At 40.1% G+C, this 17,611-nt stretch overlaps 1 protein-coding gene across 3 annotated transcripts in view; it reads right to left on the reverse strand.

Annotated features, from left to right (window-relative positions):
• ZNRF3 (zinc and ring finger 3) overlaps positions 1 to 17,611 on the reverse strand; it is a 126,207-nt gene that overhangs the window by 62,277 nt on the left and 46,319 nt on the right. The window contains exon 1 of one of the 3 annotated variants that reach the window (XM_023538435.1): positions 16,820 to 16,839. The exons of 1 other annotated variant lie outside the window; for it this stretch is intronic. The gene's annotated coding sequence lies outside the window, so the exon portion shown is untranslated. Of the gene's footprint in view, positions 1 to 10,682; positions 10,702 to 16,819; positions 16,840 to 17,611 lie in introns of those variants that run through there. One more of the 3 variants, XM_011373374.2, reaches the window with a different exon arrangement.

The raw sequence follows: 17,611 nt of genomic DNA on the forward strand, positions 1-17,611 counted from the left end.
CCAACCAAACCTTTCTTTCCGCTATTTACTGAGAAATATTAGCACCTAAGTTAAAAAGATCTCTAAGTCCTTTTCTGGATAACAATCATCTATAGATAGATAATGAGGACTTCTGACATATGAAATGCATATATTCTCCTGAACATTCAGCTAGACATTGCTTCCACACTATCACTCCTGACAGTCATCACGTAAAAACGAACTTGTTAATTCATACATGTTGACACCAGCCAGTGACATACAGGCAGCGACTACATATAAGACCTGTGTGTGCTTCTGAATGCTTACTCACTCAAAATTAACCTTAGGATACTTCTCAATGAATGATGTTCAAGCATGTTAACTTTAAACTTAATGTGGCACATAAATGTTTAAAAATTATAGGCATTTATGAATCTTCTTAAAATGTCTGGCTGGCTGTGTGAGGTTTATCTGGTCTGATGTTTGAAATTTAAGAAGTTTTTGCCTTAATATTCTTAAGAAGGTTAAAAATGGTTAACTTGTGGGTTAAAAACTAGGGGATGTCAGAAAGAACTACTGATGAAAATGTAAAGAAAAAAAATCAAACCCAAAAATGTAGAATGGAACTTGAGAAAGAGTCCACTGGACGGAACACTGAAGAAAGGGAAGGATGGCCTGGAATGAAAAGACAAGCAAAACTCCTGGGACAAATCCACAGAAGAAAGCAAGTAATTAATAAGTACAATTTAAGTGTAAGGATGTAACAGAAAATACATCCTATGTTATACCTTTGGCCTTGTGCTGTCAGAAAAATTACTTTGGATGCTCAGTGTCCTTGCTTAAGTTTATTGAAGGGAAATGCCCAGTGAGTCCTTTATGTTGAGGTTTGACAATATTATGAAGCCATGGCTCCTGCTCTTTTCCTCCTGATTTTGTTCCAAGGAGTGTTTTGGGATGGAAAAAAATGAGAGCTTTGGAATCATGCAACCTTGTGTTTAAACCTCACTCCTGCCTCTTATGAAGCACATCTCCTTGGGAAGATGACTCAATTTTTACAAATCTCGATTTTCTCATCTGTAAAAAGGGGACTATGGCATCTGACTCAATGGGGTACTGCTGTAAGGATTAAATGAGATAAAATACATAATCACAGTAGCATAGTAGATGCTCAATCAGTGGGAAAGCCCTCTCCTTCACTTTCTCTAGACTTGTCATGCTTGTTTGTGCATTAATGCCTTTGCTTAAAGTACTTTGTTCTTCAAGATCAGCTTAAATGTCATCCCTTCCATGGAGCTTTCTTGAATGGAACCACAGCAGCCAAGCATAACGCTTTCTACCTGCAGAGAACACCACACTGCTGCTCTTCACTCAGGCAGGCTCGTGACAGCGCTTTGTAAAGGCAATAGAGGGGGAAGGAGATAGAGGATGTCCCTCACTAAAAGGCAAAACCTCAAAACTTCCCACCCATACCCAATCTCAGAAGCTGCTGTCAACGACAACAAAACAAGAGAATAAACCAAGGAAGAGGCAGGCACGGGGCCCAGGGCACGGGAAACCGAACAGAGAAAAGACATAGAAGGAATTCCCAGGATGATGGTGATGGGAAATCCCAGGGTGTCAGCTATGCAACCAGCCTGCCAAGTGACCAGTCCAGATAGGACCACAAGGATGAGGGCTGCAGGAGAAAGAGCCAAAAAAATAAACAAACAATAACTTGAGTCATTATCCGGTAGGTTTGACAGCTCTGAGAAGAATGTTATAGTTCTGAACAAGAACATGAAATGTGATAGTTATATAGCAAACTAAAGTGTGTGTATGTGTGAGGGGGGGGGGGGGATGTAATTATTAACTCCAGAAAAAAAACAAAGTTACACCAGAATTGTATAACATAATCAGGTATGGTCTGCATGGCCCAGTTGAGAAGAGTGACAGCCATAATAATGTAAACCTTAATCTAAGCAATAATTGTGATATGACTATACTGAAAAAATGTAGAAATGGGAAGTGGGGAGGAGGGGGAAAGAAGACTATGAGAACAAAATCTTCAACTTCCATAGTAGGAAGTAGAAAAAAAATGATGGACTAAAGATATGAAGCAGCAGTATAAACATGTTATTTAGAAATCATTCACAGAAATTTAGAAATATTCACAGAGGTGGCTAGCAGAAGAAACCACTAAATAATTGAAAATAGTTGCCTCTGAGAATAGCAATCAGGGATGCCAAAAGGTGGTACAGAAGAACGTTCTTTTTAATTATAAGTCATGAAGTACTCTGTCTTTTTATAAACATGAACATGCATTATTGTGATTAAAAACTTTATATGTACTCCTGGACAGAAATCCCTTTCTCTGAGTTTCAGTAGATTCTATGGGTCCGGTGGGAAAGCATTTTATCAGGCTAAAGAGAGACCCTACGATCTCCCTGCATATGACAGGGGACATTTGGAGGGAGTCTCTGTCTGGGATGGCTGCTCTGGGAGCCATCCAAGATCTGCGCTGGGGATGGCTGGTAACACAGCATAGGGATGACTCAGGGAGACATGATGTAGAAAGAATCAGCAGCCTTCACCACCCCCATAACCAAAAATAACTCTCAGGTGGCACCAGGGTGTGATGTGGATTCAGGTGTTACACAGATGGCAGACACAATAACCAGGATGATTGTTCTGAGAAGCCCCAATTTTCTCCCAGACACAGACAGATCCTATAACCCTCAAGGAGAGGCACTGAACATCCTCTTTGCATTTCCAAATAAGGAGCTGTTAGGGCGAAATGGCTAACAAGAAGCAATGCATATACCTGACCGTCATCAGTGCCAGGTATCGAACATCTGGTTTTATGTTGAAATATGAATGAAGATGGACCTTCTTCAATTTTCTCAGAGCCCGAAGAAGTTGACTCTCGTGGTTTCACTGTTTTGTTAATGTACAAAAGAATCTACAGGAACTTCAAAGCCAAAAGACTACGTCAGACAAGGTTAAATATCTGGAGAAACAGAACTATGTTCCCTTGAGTACGGAACATCAAGCCAAGCTTTGAAACCAAGATCAGCTCTTTAAGAAGCTTTCAGTACAAAATCCTTGAGATATACTGGTGCACTTTCCACATGTCTGAAAGGGCATAACTGAAACCCAGGCTGGTGGTGCTCTTATCCAAGGTTACAATATCTCTACACTCCACTGAAAGTTTAAAATAACTTCAAAAAGGCCGCCTGCTTCTAAGTGGGTTACTGTTACACAAGGAGCCAAACAATGAATTAATAGGAGGAGAGATATTTCACTCTGTAATATTATCTCATCAAAAAATTCCTGGGGATTTAAAAAGGAAACTTCCTTCCTTTTGTCCTTTTGCTGCTGTCGGCCAGGGTAGAGTGTCAATATGGTACAGAGTTTCACATGAAACAACAGTCCCAGACTTTTTCTTAAAAGGTGTGGTGGCTAGAATCAAGACTTATAATTTATGTGAAGAAATGGAAAAGGGCAGCCCCACCCATTTTTCCCTTGAATCATAAGAATTATTTTTTTCTCTTCTATATACAAAAAAAAACAGACAATTCTTGCTCTTCGAACAAAGAGCCTGAACCTTTTTCTGGATCTAGAAGCCAGAAGTACCTGAATACAGTTTCCCCCGCCTGTCGTCATAGAAATGGGGATGGAAACTGCCCAAGATACAGAAAAAAGGAGCTGGCTGTTGCTGCTGTTTGCTGGAAACTTCCATATGGTAATTGCCTGAGGATTAAGCCAGGACTTCTTTGCTGAAGGCTGCTTTTCAGAAGACCCAGCTGGACTCTCCCACAGTAGGTATCATGTTGTAGAGAAAAACCAAGAACAGCCTCTCTCCTATTTGGTTCCTTTGTACCAGAAGAACAACCAAGAAGTTGCCTGTCAGAAGCTGGGTGTATGAGCAAGTATTTCAACTCTGCCTTCTCATTTAAATATCTCCCAATCCCTCAAACTACATTTTATCAGGTATGCTGAAACTCAGATACAGTTCTGTGTGTATCTCATGCCTGACTTTATAAACCTCCACTTAGAACTTACTTCCATTTCCATTTTCAAATCGGTAAGATGCTTCATGAGTTAAATTAAAAAAAAAAAAAAAAAGAATCCAATAGACTATAGAAAACGATTTGAAAATGCTAAACAAAAGTTAATTTTAAATCCATTCTTAAAGTGAGTCATTGATTACCAGATGTCAAGTATTGACCTGTGCACAGAAATTCACTGACACAGTTTTACTACAAATTGAAAGGCAACTTAATAAAGGACACCGATTGTTCTTGTTTTTAAAAGGTAAGGATTAGGTGCTTACGCACACCCAAGAGTTATTAAATTAAGAAGAAAGATGTTGGAGAGGAAAGGGTAAAAGTGGAATCTTCATTCTTCCAGATTTAAAAAGATTACTATAAAACAACAAATCGATAAAACGTGATGCTGCTCTGAAACTAGAAAAATAAAACAAGTAGAAGAGAAATTCCAAAAATACACTTAAATTTTTATAAGATCTTAATATGACACAAACCAGGACCAATATAAGGATGTATAAAGGAATTATTTAATAAATTCTTTTGGGACAGGTGGAAAAAAGCAATGTGGAAAAAAGTTCGGCTTGGTCATCCATAAGTTATTCTGAGAAATGGTGAGGTGACATGAATGAAGCCAATTTCTTTAAGACAGGGGTCCCCAAACCCCAGGCTGTGGACTAGTACTGGTCTGTGGCCTGTTAGGAAGCAGGCTGCACAGCAGGAGGTAAGCAGTGGGCAAGTGAAGTACGTGAACGAAGCTTCATTTGTATTTGCGGTCACTCCCCAGCGCTAGCATCACCGCCTCAGCTCCACCTCAGATCATTGGGCGTTAGATTCTCATAGGAGCAGCAGTCCTTGGTGTTAAAAAGGTTGGGGACCGCTACTTTAGGACAATTAAGCTAGATAGCAACAAAGAGCTCAGAAAGAACAATGTATTTTTAAAACTCTCCATATGATCAGTAACAGAAAGGAATGAAATATATATATAAATAGTTTACAGTAAGAAAACAAAAAATCGTCACCCTTGCTGCTGATTAGTGCTCAGCAAAATCACCAAAGTGAAACAACTGCTAAGCCCCACTGGGGGAGGGCTACAGAGAGAGATGCACGTGAACACATCTGACCATGCTGCAAATCGGCTCAACTTGGGGGGAACCGATCTGGCAATATGCAACAAGTCCAAGATTTTTATGTCTCTCTTTCTCCCCGAATTTCATTTTTAGAATAGATTCTGAGGTAGTAAAACAAAGAAGACTTTACATGATGAAATCTTAAAGCGGTCCTCCAAACCATGAAAACTTAGAAAGAAAAGTGTCCCCCCAAGATTGTATAATCAAGCAAAACAACATGCATATTAACAGATTAATCATAATAAGATAATGATGAAGATAAGATGGTATAAAAAGTACCACATACGATATTTTTGGGAAAATTTACAGGTAAAATGACATCTATTTAAAATAAAACATTTGCAGATGGAGAAGACTGAAGGAAAGAATTTTAAAAGTTGATGGATTAGACAGCAAGAATAGTGAGAGACTTTTGTGGATTCTTATTTTCATTTAAACCAACATTTGCTGAGCACTGACCCTGTAGCTAGACACTGGTCAAGAAAAGGTAATTAAGACTTGGGTCTTCCCTTGCTGTATTATTTGATCAGTAGTCTGAAAAAAAAAATTCTAAATTCTAAAAGCATATGTGCACATGCTGACATAACAGATGACCGAAAATCGAAGCTCACCAGGGCTTTTTCCTATAAATCAGCTCTATGTAAAACAGTTTAAAAGTATCAAATGGTAGTACTAGGTAGTAACTTGCATCCTCAAACAGATGCGCTCCTTTCCGACAACACATCTCTAATGGGCTGGTCCAGCAGGGCTGGAGCACACCATCTAGAGATCTCTCTGTATGAGCTGGAAAGCCGGGCACGATGAGCATGTGCTAGCTGGCAAGGCAAGCACAGTTTGCCTGCAAGTGTTCAACATACTAGAAAGGCACCATAAATCAGCACAGGGCGGAATCAACAATAAATACTACTCTAATAGATGACGACAGAGGTTTAGCTCTGGTTATCCTAACACTTTGAGCTTGCTCAAGAAGACCACCTGATCGCAGAAATACTTTATGAAGTTACAACATAATTTTGTTTCATTTCTTCCACACACACACAGAACAGATAGACAAAAACACTCAAAACAATAACAATGCTAAAAATCTTTTCACCACATGCCCCAAAATACACATCCCTAAATATTACTATACAGTGTAAGTTGGGGGTTCTTTATAAAATAAAGACAATGACTTGAGAGTTGAGGAATTTCTTACATGGCTGTAATCTTTAGTTTTCTGAATGCAATGGATGGCAGGCCTTTGAAAGGCAGGTCCATTACCTCTCAATCAAGATTCTAAGTTCATTTTTATTCAGAAGGCTTCTTTAATTGCAAAGACACGAAAAGTAAAATGGGAGGAATAATCCAACATTTGCCAAGCAACCATTCTGAGAAGGGGATTCTTAACACAGTGTTAAGAGCAGGCATTCTGGTGTCCTGCCTAAGAGCAGAGCCTGTCTTTCTATGCTGATACCTCCACGGAACTGTGAGAGTGCCTATGTTGGACATGGGCTTTGAACCAATGTCCAGGGTGGTTCCTGGCATGGCCACTTAACTTCTTGGTGGCCTTGGAAGAGTCACATAACCTCAGAGCCTTATGTCTCTATCTGAAGGGCAGGGCTGATCCTGCCCACCGTGTAGCATGTATTTCCGAGGATTAGACACAAAGTGGGCCCATGTGCCTGGCAAGTGGAAAGTGGGGCAATAGGCAGGATACCAAAAGCACAAACAACCAAAGAAAAAGAAATAGATCAACTGGACTTCTAACAAAATTAAAAACTTTTGTGCTGCAAGGGACACCATCGAGAACGTGAAACAACCTACGGAATGGTATAAGATATGTGCAAATCATATATCTGATAAGGGACTAGAATATATAAAGCATTCTTACAACTCAATAATAAAAAGGCAAATTATCCAATTAAAAAATGGGCAAAGGATCTGAATAGATATTTATCCAAGAAAGATATACAAATGCAAATAAGCACATGAAAAGCTGCTCAACATCATTAGCCATGAAGGAAATGCAAATCAAAACCACAATGAGATACCACTTCACACCCACTAGGATAGCTGTAATCAAAAAGACAGAAAATAACTAGTGTTGTACAAGTTGTGGAGAAATTAGAACCTTCATACACTGCTGGTGGGAATATAGAATGGTGTCGTTGCTTTTGAAACAGTCGGGTAGTTCCTCAACCAATTAAACATAAAGTTAACATGCAGTTGTGACCCAGCAATTCTACTCCTCACTATATACCCAAGAGAAATGAAAACACACGTCAACACAAAAACTTGTACATGAATGTTTATAGTAATATTATTCATTAATATTAATATTACATAAATAACATAAATAACATAAATGTCCATTAATGGTTGAATGGGTAAACAAAATGTGGTATATCCATATAGTGGAATATTATTCAGCCACAAAAAGGAACACAGTACTGATACATGCTACAACGTGAAGGAACCTTGAAAACATTATGCTGAGTGAAAGAAGCCAGTCACAAAACTCTACATCTTATATTACCCGATTCATATGAAAGTCCAGAACAGGGAAATCTATAGAGACAAAAAATAGATTAGCAATTGCTTAAGGCTAGAGGGTGGAAGAATGGAAGATGAGGGTAGAAGCTAAAAGGTACAAGTTTCTTTTTGAGATGATTTAATTGTTCTCAAATTGATTGTGGTGATAGCGACAACTCTGTGAATATACTAAAAAACAAATGAATTGTATACTTTATATAGGTGACTTGTATGGTATGTGCCTTATATCTGCATAAAGCTGTTATTAAAGGATTATGAAAATAAAAGGCAAGTGAAAAAAAAGGGGAAATAGTAGGGCAAGACTCTAATTATCACCAGTGGCACAGTATAATGAAAAGAACATAGGCCCAAGGTTAAGTTTCCCCGTCCATAAAATAGAGATGGCACAGGTCAATCAATGTACTTAATAAATTAAGGTTCTAAGGTTGGGACATAAGAGGGGTAGATTAGGGCATACTGCCTAAGAGGGAAAGGGCTCTGGTTGGAGGCCAAATGCTACCATGAACAGAGTAAAAACAGGAGGATCAGTGAAAAGGTGGTAGGGTGAAACTGAACTACCCCATTCAACATCCCCAAGAGAATGAAATCAAGCAAAAAACCTGTCACAAAGAATGCATTAAAGCAGGATACCAGTGATAAACCCAGAGTGGGCAAGAACCACTAGGGAAGGGAAGGGAGCCTAGGGTTCCTTGAGGACTCACTATCTACGCCCACAGGCTACAGATTTGCCTCACTCCAGCCCTGCTTCTCTGTAATTGCCCTGGTAGGTTTCCAAACCAGAGCACTTAAGGAAGGGACACTTGATGAAAATCATCTGATTAAAATATTCCTGTGTAGTCTGTTAATAGCAGGGGAGCGGGGAAAGGGAGGGAAGAAAAACACAGACTCAAGCATTAAAAGCAATAAATTATAAGCTGGGCTTTGCCACCCTGTATGACCTTGGGAAAGTCACATAAGGGCCCCATTCTCTCTGATCCTGAGAGCAAGGGGGAATGCCTGCCACCTGCCTACCCCATGGGGGTTTGGGGAGGATTAATGAGATAATGTCTAAGCTCTGCTTCAGGCTCCTTGGAGACAGCCACTATGTATCAGGAATTATTAGCACAAGCTAGGACAGTTTCTTGCCCATTCCTCACCTCATTAAGCTCCCTATGCTTTATTATGTCTGCTATAAAGTTCTTGCTCAAAGAAGAGTGGGTTATGGAGGTCATAACCTAGGCCAAGTCTGCCCTGGTCAGTCTTGTTATAGCCACTCCTTAAACTCACAGTTGTCAGCAAGAGAGCACCTTGAAAATTTAGCATAGTGCCTGACATTTGATACCAGAGATGAATGACTAAAAAGGCCCTCTGGGCTTTTTGTTTTTAATTGAGATCCTTTGCTTTGTGTTACCATCTTCTACCCACCCTCGACATTTTAGGGCACTGGGGACAAACTCCCGAAGTCTTCAACTCTTCAGTTCTTAGGTGTCAGACTGATGGTCAGACTAATTTCAAGGCTATCAACTAAAGAAACCAGGTGGCCCTTAGTTCACCTACAAAGAAACCTATTTTATGGTGTTTCTAAGTGAGGGCAAGGCCATGTCGTATGTGTGTATAACAAACACAAAAACTATACTCAATGTGGGTCTCCATCTTCAAGGGTCTTTATCCAGCTGGATGAACTTGACATTTATTCCTAGAAAGCTCACTGGCCTTCGTATGTACCAGGAGAGCCAAGAGCTTCAGGTGAAAGATGAGAGATTATGGGCCTGTGGGCCAGAGGAGAGAGGAGAATTGCTGGGCCGTGCCACCCTCGCATATGTCCACATGGGCCATGCAGGCAAAGGCTTGGATGCCTGTGATCCTCAATGAACATGAGAGGACTTGGGGGAAGGTAGGATTCTGAGGTGCACTTCAAGGCCGACTCCCTCTCACCTCCCTGTCTCCCCTAGGAGGCTGTCATGAGACAAATTCTCGTCACCTCCCAGGTTCTGATGAGGATGAGGCTTTCTGTCCTACCCCACTCAGAAGAGCTTAGCCATAGTCTAGAATTGACTCCAGCAACAAGGAATCCCACAGTTCACATTGCAGCCATCTTGCCCCTTCTGTTTCAGTGTCACACTTTCTTGGTGTGTGAGACAAAGACCTTGGGGAGCTGGCACCTTTGGCTACTCTTCATTTAACGTCTATGTAAGTAATAAATTGTCTGAATCTAAAAGTGGCTCATTGTACCTTTACCAGCTAAATCGGTCAGACCTTGGCCTTGGCCTTAGCTTGCCCTGTCATATGTGCTTGACTAAAGGGTGCACCCAATTCTCACATAGATTTCATCAAAGCTTTAGGTCAAGAGGACTTCCCGGGGCCTGTCAAAAAAAGAAGGCAGTGGAATCCAGGGCAATGAGCAAAGCCTTAGGCCACACAGACCAATGCCTCTTCCTACCGCAGATGAATTCTTTCCATCTCAGTTTCATCATCCGCACGTAAGAGTACCAATGCTGACATTACGGGGCTGTTGTGAAGATTAAAGATAACATATGTTTAACTTCCAGAGCCTGAAACTTTAATGCCTGGCACTAAAACATCACTGAAAATAATAATAGCCACTAACACTAATATGTTTGCTGTGTTCTAGGCACTGTTTTACTAGTTTCGTAGGTGTTAATTCATCTGATACTAACAACGTTTGAAGGTAGGTATTATTAATATTCTTGTTTTATAGATGAGGAACCTAAGTGAGGTTCAGTGATTTGCTCAAGGTCACACTCAAGTAGGTGGCAGAGCTGCGATCTAAATCCAAGCAGCCTATGAGCCTGAGCTCTTTACCACCCCGCCATAGTAGACATTAAGTATGTGCGCTCTTGCTGCTGAAGAGAAAATGACATGTTTTATCCCACCAACTGCTAAGAATGATTCCTGTCCTAATGTCATTTTAGCTATTTGATTGAGCTTGAGGAGGGTGGGGGGGAGACACAGAGAAGGGCTGGCAGGAATCTAGAGAACAAGGGACTCTAGAAGTAACAGCTGACCCAGCCTGGGGGCAGCAGAGTCTACATACCAGGTTCACAATTAAGGAGAAGCAAAAACTGAGTTTCGCGACACCCTGTCTCGACATGGCAAAGGCCCAAATTTAGGACTATGCAAGCATGCAAAATATAGTCATCCAAATGCTAGACCAATTAAGATAGAGGCAGCAATGGAAATGAAAATACCAAATTCAGGACAGTGGTCACATTCTGCAAGAAAAGAGAGAGAAATACCATTTCATAGGCTAATTCATGATGCCCAAGTATCTGATATATCGTTTTATATATCAATCCCTTGATTTCTTAGGAAAGCATAAACTTGATCACTTTATTATATAATAAATCCACCCATAACACCCCCATCAAAAGCACACTTGACTTACTCCATAAATCAGTGATCTTCCTAATGTCTCCTGCCTACTTTCAGGTATTATTCCCCAAAGCCCTGACTGGCAAAAGCCTAGTTTCTAACTCTGCAAAGCTCTTAGGTCATTGTCCAGAGGGGAAAGATATACAAAATTAAGTGTTTGAAATTCAACAGGGTACCAAAAGGTACCCTGGAAGGAAGACAACTGCCAATTTATATCAATTTTCCTAAACTGAAGAAAAGAGTAATACAAAATAACAATCTGTAAGTGCATTAACTTGGTCTAGCAACACATTAATAAAGGAAATAGTTTTGTTTTTTGCTTTTGTTTTAAGCAAGGAGGTGGCCAAAGAAGTAGAGAATTTAGTTGGTTTGTCGGTATGGGAGGATAACCATCCAATCTTTCCATCTCCTCCATCAGGATGCAACTGACCCACACCCAGGTTATCATCTGCCTCAGTAGGAGCCCCAGCCTCAGCAAGAGATCTTTAACGTACACCTTGGCTTAGAGAACTAACTTCAGATCACTCAGGACATCTGCCTAGCTGATTTACCATCCTGGGGAGAGGTGGACAGAGCATGGGCTCTGGATCAGAGCCTTAAATCTGTCTCTTTCAGTTGTGACTTTGAGACTGTCATTTAGACCCTCTGAGCCCTGATGTTTTTCACATGTAAAACAAAGAAACACCTCAACTCATACAACTTCCAACACAGTGTGTAACACAGGACAGCCACTCAAACGTAGGTCGCCTTCCCACTCAATGGGACTAAATTTGTAGCTGCCTTTTAATTGAGACATAAGCAATAAATAATTTACTGCCTCAGTATCTAGGATTAAGGCTTGTGATGAAGTAGAACTGTGGACAGAAAAAAGACTACTTTAAAATTGTTACTTTTGCATAGGTTATCTGTTTTCTTTCTTTTGGCAGTCTTAGAGATTTTTGCTTTATTCCTATATTGGGCTATTTCACTGCAAGATGCCTGGGGGTGGACCTGTGGATTTATTTTAATTCATCTTGTTAAGTAAAGCACTCAGAGAACAAACTGGTGGTTGGCAGGGGCAGGGGGTTAGGGGTGGGGGAAATGGATGAAGGGGGTCAAAATGTAAAAAGAAAAAATCAAATACAGTACATTACTCAGTAAGATCAGAAACAAAAAAAGCACTACTTCAAAGATTCAGAAAAAACTTTATCAGTTCATTTCATCTCACTGAAACTTGATTTGATTTAGTCAATTTTGGAAAAAAAAGACACATTATAAATTTACACCAGATATGATAATATATGTAGCAAAATCCTTTAAAATATTCCAACTTCAAAAAATTTAATTCATAAAAATGATAAATCTCTTGTTGCTCACCCACCCCCCCAAAAAAGAATGCCATTACCTGAGATAAGGAAGAATGATAGGTTTGTTTTGGAATAAGTTCAGTTTTAAACATTAAAATGAAGATTAGGCCTTCTTATCCAGCTATAAAAACAAAAAAATTACTATAAGATTCAAAAGAAGACTGAAGATTATTATCCAGAATATAAAAAGAACGCTTAAAGCTCAATAATAGAAACACAAACAACCCAATTAAAAATGAGTAAAAGATCTGAACAGAGACTTCACAAAGAAGAGATAGCGTCGGCAAATAAGCACATGAAAAGACGCTCAACATCATTAGTCATTAGAGAAATGAAAAATAAAACTACTACATACCCATGAGCATGGCTGAAAAAAAAGACTGGTAATACGAGTGTTAGCAAGGATATGGAACAACAGGAACTCTCATACACTGCTTTTGGGATAGTCACTATGGAAAACAGTTCAGCAATTTCTTACAGAGTAAAACATACACCTTTTCCAGGTGACCAAGCCATACCACTCCTAGGCCTTTACACAAGAGAAATGAAAACATTTGTCCACACAAATAGCCACAGCAGCTGTATTTGTAAAAGCCAAAATGTGAAAATAATCTAGTATCCATTAACAAGTAAATGAATAAATAAAATGTGGTAACACCATACAATGGAATACTATTCAGCAATAAAAAGCAACAAAATACTGACATGTGCTACAACATGAATGAACCTCAAAAACATCACACTGAATAAAATAACCCAGACTTTCTCCCTTCCTTCCAAAAAGGGCACATAATGCATGTTTGCATTTATACAGAATTCCAGAAAATGTTAACTATAGTGACAGAAAGCAGATCAGTGATTGTCTGGAACTGGAGGAAAAAATGGACCACCAAGGGACAAGAAACTTTCACGGGTAAGGACGTTCTGTATCTTAATTGTGGTGTTGGTTTCATATAGGTATACATCTGTCAAAACTCCCTACACTGTATCTTTACATAGGTCATTTACTGTATAGAAATACCTCTAATTGTTTGTTTTTTTAAAAGAGGAAATTGCTGAATTCAGGGCAAGAACAAAGAACATTCTAAAAAGAGAGTCAACAACTGTACAATAGAGCTCTATAATCCATCCAAAGTCACAAACATCCCAGTGCTATCTACTAGGTCATTACCAATAGCCTTGGTTATACAGATGGGTTTTTAATTCATACATACATGATGACCTGGTGGAGAAAAAAAGAGAACTTTTCCTTTTCTTATTCAGATCTAGTTCAGAAGTGGGCCATGGAAAACCTAATACAAAATAATAACCCAATAAAAGCCATGGAAAACTCAATAAAAGATGCCTTTTCTAGACAGCTACTATGAATGTGGTTCTCCTCCATGTTCCATAAACCCTAATTTTGGTAGAATAAAGACCAAAATCTACAGCAGACTTTAGGATGCCCTACCACCCAGTCATGCTGACATACTGGAGCCCTCTTTGTCTTGCCCTGCCAAAAAGACACTCACAGTATAAGCCATGGGCACGTACTTTATCTTGATGCGCTTGAACTAAGGAATTTATCTTGATGGCTTTAACTAAGAGCAATCCCTTACCTGTAACTCTGCATTCAGAGTTTTATTCTTGCAAACCCAAAGAATTTGCAAATCAAATTCCAGTTAGAGACCAGCAGCCACAACAGAGAATATTCCTAAGGACAGTGGCAGCAACATGGCAGCTCATTCCTCCGTACAGCTTTTCTGGCTGCAGTTGTCCTCCCCTACTTGTACCTCTCCAAATGTAGGCATGTATCTTCACACTCACCCATGGATCTATCCACATATGACTATGTAAATATGTGCCACTAATGACACATGTAGCACACCACATATAAATATGGAACAAATAATAACTGGTTCTAGAGTCTGTCATAGCATAATGCTGCCCAACCACAGTAGCTCCTGATCAAGAGTCTGTACACCTAAAGTCAGAGGTTTTCCCTCTCTGTGAAAAACAAGTTGACTGCTCGTGGCTTTTAGGAAGATAAACCAGAGAATGTAAGGACATGGCTTGAGACATGTCTGTACCACAGACAACCCTATCACACTCCTATGCACTCCAAGCCTTCCTTGTAAGGTTAGAGGTTATGAAGAACTTAGAGATAAAAAGGTTATAGGGAAGTTATTTGGTTGAGACTGCAGCTTTAGATCAGAGCTATCCAATAGGACCTTCTGCAATGATGGTGATGATCTATTTCTGACAATGTAGGAGCCACGAGCCACATGTGGCTATTGAAACTGGTAGACTAAATTTTAGGTTTTACTTAATTTTAATTAATTTAAATTTAAGTAGCCACAGCTGGCTAGTGACTTTGTTAACCTTAGACTCTATAGTCTATACTTCTCTACAATCTCAAGAAAAAACAGTCCAAACATACTCTTACCTTGTCCTCCTCGAATTGTATTAAAAATATCAAATTAAAGTCAGGATTGGCTCAAATCTAGAAGATAAAAAAATGTGTTTGATGCTACAGGTTACTGAGGAAATGTTGTTTTTAAAAGATTTTTTTCTATAGTACCATGCAGTGCAGAACAAAACAAAACACTGCAGGAAACCAGCAATGAAGGTGTTCTGGGGTCAGATATCAGTGGGTGGTAAGGTGACACAGGAAATTCGAGATAGCAAGGGTCAGAAGCACAGACTACCACTAATCTTGCTGTGTAGTCTTGAGCAAATAACTTTTCTCTCTGGACCACGATTTCTCAACAATACCTAGGATTTAACCACCTGCCCCATCTAATTCACAGAAACAGTAAAGAATGCTTAAGAGTATCAAATGGTACTTAAAAGCAAGATGTCATCATAATTTCACCTAAGTCACTTGGAGTTCCTTATGTCTCATTCCCAGGTCCCACTCGTTCTTTGTCCTCTTTTGGTGGGGTCCCCTGCAATTCCATGTGTCAGATTTCCCATCTGTGCCCTCTTCTGTGGCTATTCCCAGTCATTCTAAGTGTATATGATGGTGCCGGTGCCATTCTTGGTTTCTGGCTGGTGACTCACTTGAGTTCACTGTCTCTCTTCACTTTAAGATGTTGCTGTTTATTTTTCATAATATAAGGGTTTGTCATACGTTATCTCATTTGTTCCAGAGCCAGTGATTGACACCTCCCCCCACCAGTCTGCAGCCTGGAAGAGGGCTCTCACCCAACCATGCTGGCACCCTATCTCAGACTTTCAACCTCCAGAACTGTGAAAAATGAATTTGTTGTTTATAAGCCACCCAGTCTGCGGTATTTTGTTATAGCAACACAAATGAGGGGAAACTCTGAACAATGCAGGCTCCATTCAGAACTGCAAACACTCTGATTTTGGAAGAGGGCAGCAAGGGAGGCCCAAAGGTGAACACCGGGCAATTTCCTTCTAACCAGGTCACCAAAATATCTCTTTTTCAAATATATTAGTATGGTCCAAGAATTCAGAATAGCGACCTCAGTCCCCAATCCTCCCTGCTAGATCAAACTTCTGAGCTACAATGTCATTATTAATTAACATGCTGATTCTCTGGCTTCAGCCACTACTAATAAGAAGCCCTGGGGCGCCATTAAAAAGTGAGAATTAACTGTGAAAGGGCGCAGGAAACTTTCTGGATAATGGTCATATTGTTTTTTAACTTGACAGAAAAGATAACAGTTGGGTTATACAAGGGGATACATTCATCAAAACCCATGGTATAGTATATTGAAGATTTATACATTTCACCCAATGTAAATTTTATTTCAAAGAAAAAATTGTTAACAAATAAAAGATACACATACAGTCAAGCCACATGCACAATCCCAATCAGAATTTCTGAGGCTGGCCCACAGACGTTGGGTCTTTAACATGATTTCCAGGTGATTCCAACGAAGGTGAACCTCAGGGAACACTGAAAATTACTTGCCTAGACCAAAGAAAGCAGGCTTCCCACTTTCTATCTGAAATTGACTATACAATAGAAATCACAACTCGACACTCTCAAGAAATAGTGGGAAAAATATGAAATGGCCCCTATTTGCCAATTTGTATTTGCAATAAATGGCATTTGCATATGGTTCTAATATTATTATGATAATAAGATGCTATCACTTTTAGATGCAAGCATGCACCTTGGTGAACAGGTAACACCTTAGCCACAGAAGAACATAATCTTGAGAGAGGTCTACTCAGGCCAGAGGTTAATCTCCTTCCTGAACAGTACCACTCCTCCAGGAGAGGGAGAGAGAGGTGGAAGCAGCTAAGGGGTGTGGAAGCCAGAGGGCAAAGCATTCATCCATCTGTCTGGCTCCACTGCTAAAGGGTAACTACCCATGAGGGGAATCTTGGAGCTGCCAGGCCAGAGGCTAGGTAAGAGGGCATCCTTCTTCCTCCAAAAAGACCAGCTTGTATTTCTTGTTTCCGAGCCCCAGCTTTTCAACAAAACCAGAATTCTCACCCCAGTGGTTCCAAGACAAACTTGAGAAGCAATTCAGCCTTCCCTCAGGAAGTTCAGGATGGTGAGTAGCAAAACGTAATTTTCACAAGCACTTGTGATAGGTGAGAAATTCCGGAGAGAGAAAAAGGATGCTCTCCTCCAGGGCTTGGCCTTCCCACGACTCCGTTCTTCTCTGGTGAAGTGAAGAAGCTGGTGCTCACTTTTCCAAGTTCCTAGAGTACCACTTGGTCCTTGCTGTAAGATGCAAGGACAAAATGTACCAGATTCAATTTTAATAGACAGTAACTTGCTGATCTTAAGCTAAGAGAGAAGTCCAACTGGGAAATATGCCAAATGAAGGAAACTGGGTGATTCAGTACCCAAGGAAGGTGGGAGGACCAAAGGCAGCTAGTCACAAGCCTACGGCTCCTGGTGTCCACTGTGCCCCACAAGGGCCATTCTTGTATCTTCTCCCCCTGTGAGTGGCAACTACTTTAGGGTGGATAGTCTTTACAACTCTTAGTGCAAGTCATATCCACTTCTTCTCTGTCATATGTGTAAAACAGAAATTACTGCCCCTGTGTGATAAGGAGAAGCCTGGGCCCAGGAAGTGACATACCCAAAGTCACCTGGACTTACATGCAAACCAGCCACTCTACTCCCCTGTTCCCTCACTATGCCCCTGAGTCACTGTGCCTTTTACCTTTCCCAATAGGGAAAATAAATGACTTTTTAATCATTCTCTGGATTTGAGGGAGACAAAAATAAAACCAAGTGTTTCATTCATCTCCAAATCTATCAATCACTGATTTA

The sequence above is a fragment of the Pteropus vampyrus genome, unplaced genomic scaffold (assembly GCF_000151845.1).
Source record: "Pteropus vampyrus isolate Shadow unplaced genomic scaffold, Pvam_2.0 Scaffold223, whole genome shotgun sequence".
Lineage (NCBI taxonomy): Eukaryota > Metazoa > Chordata > Mammalia > Chiroptera > Pteropodidae > Pteropus > Pteropus vampyrus.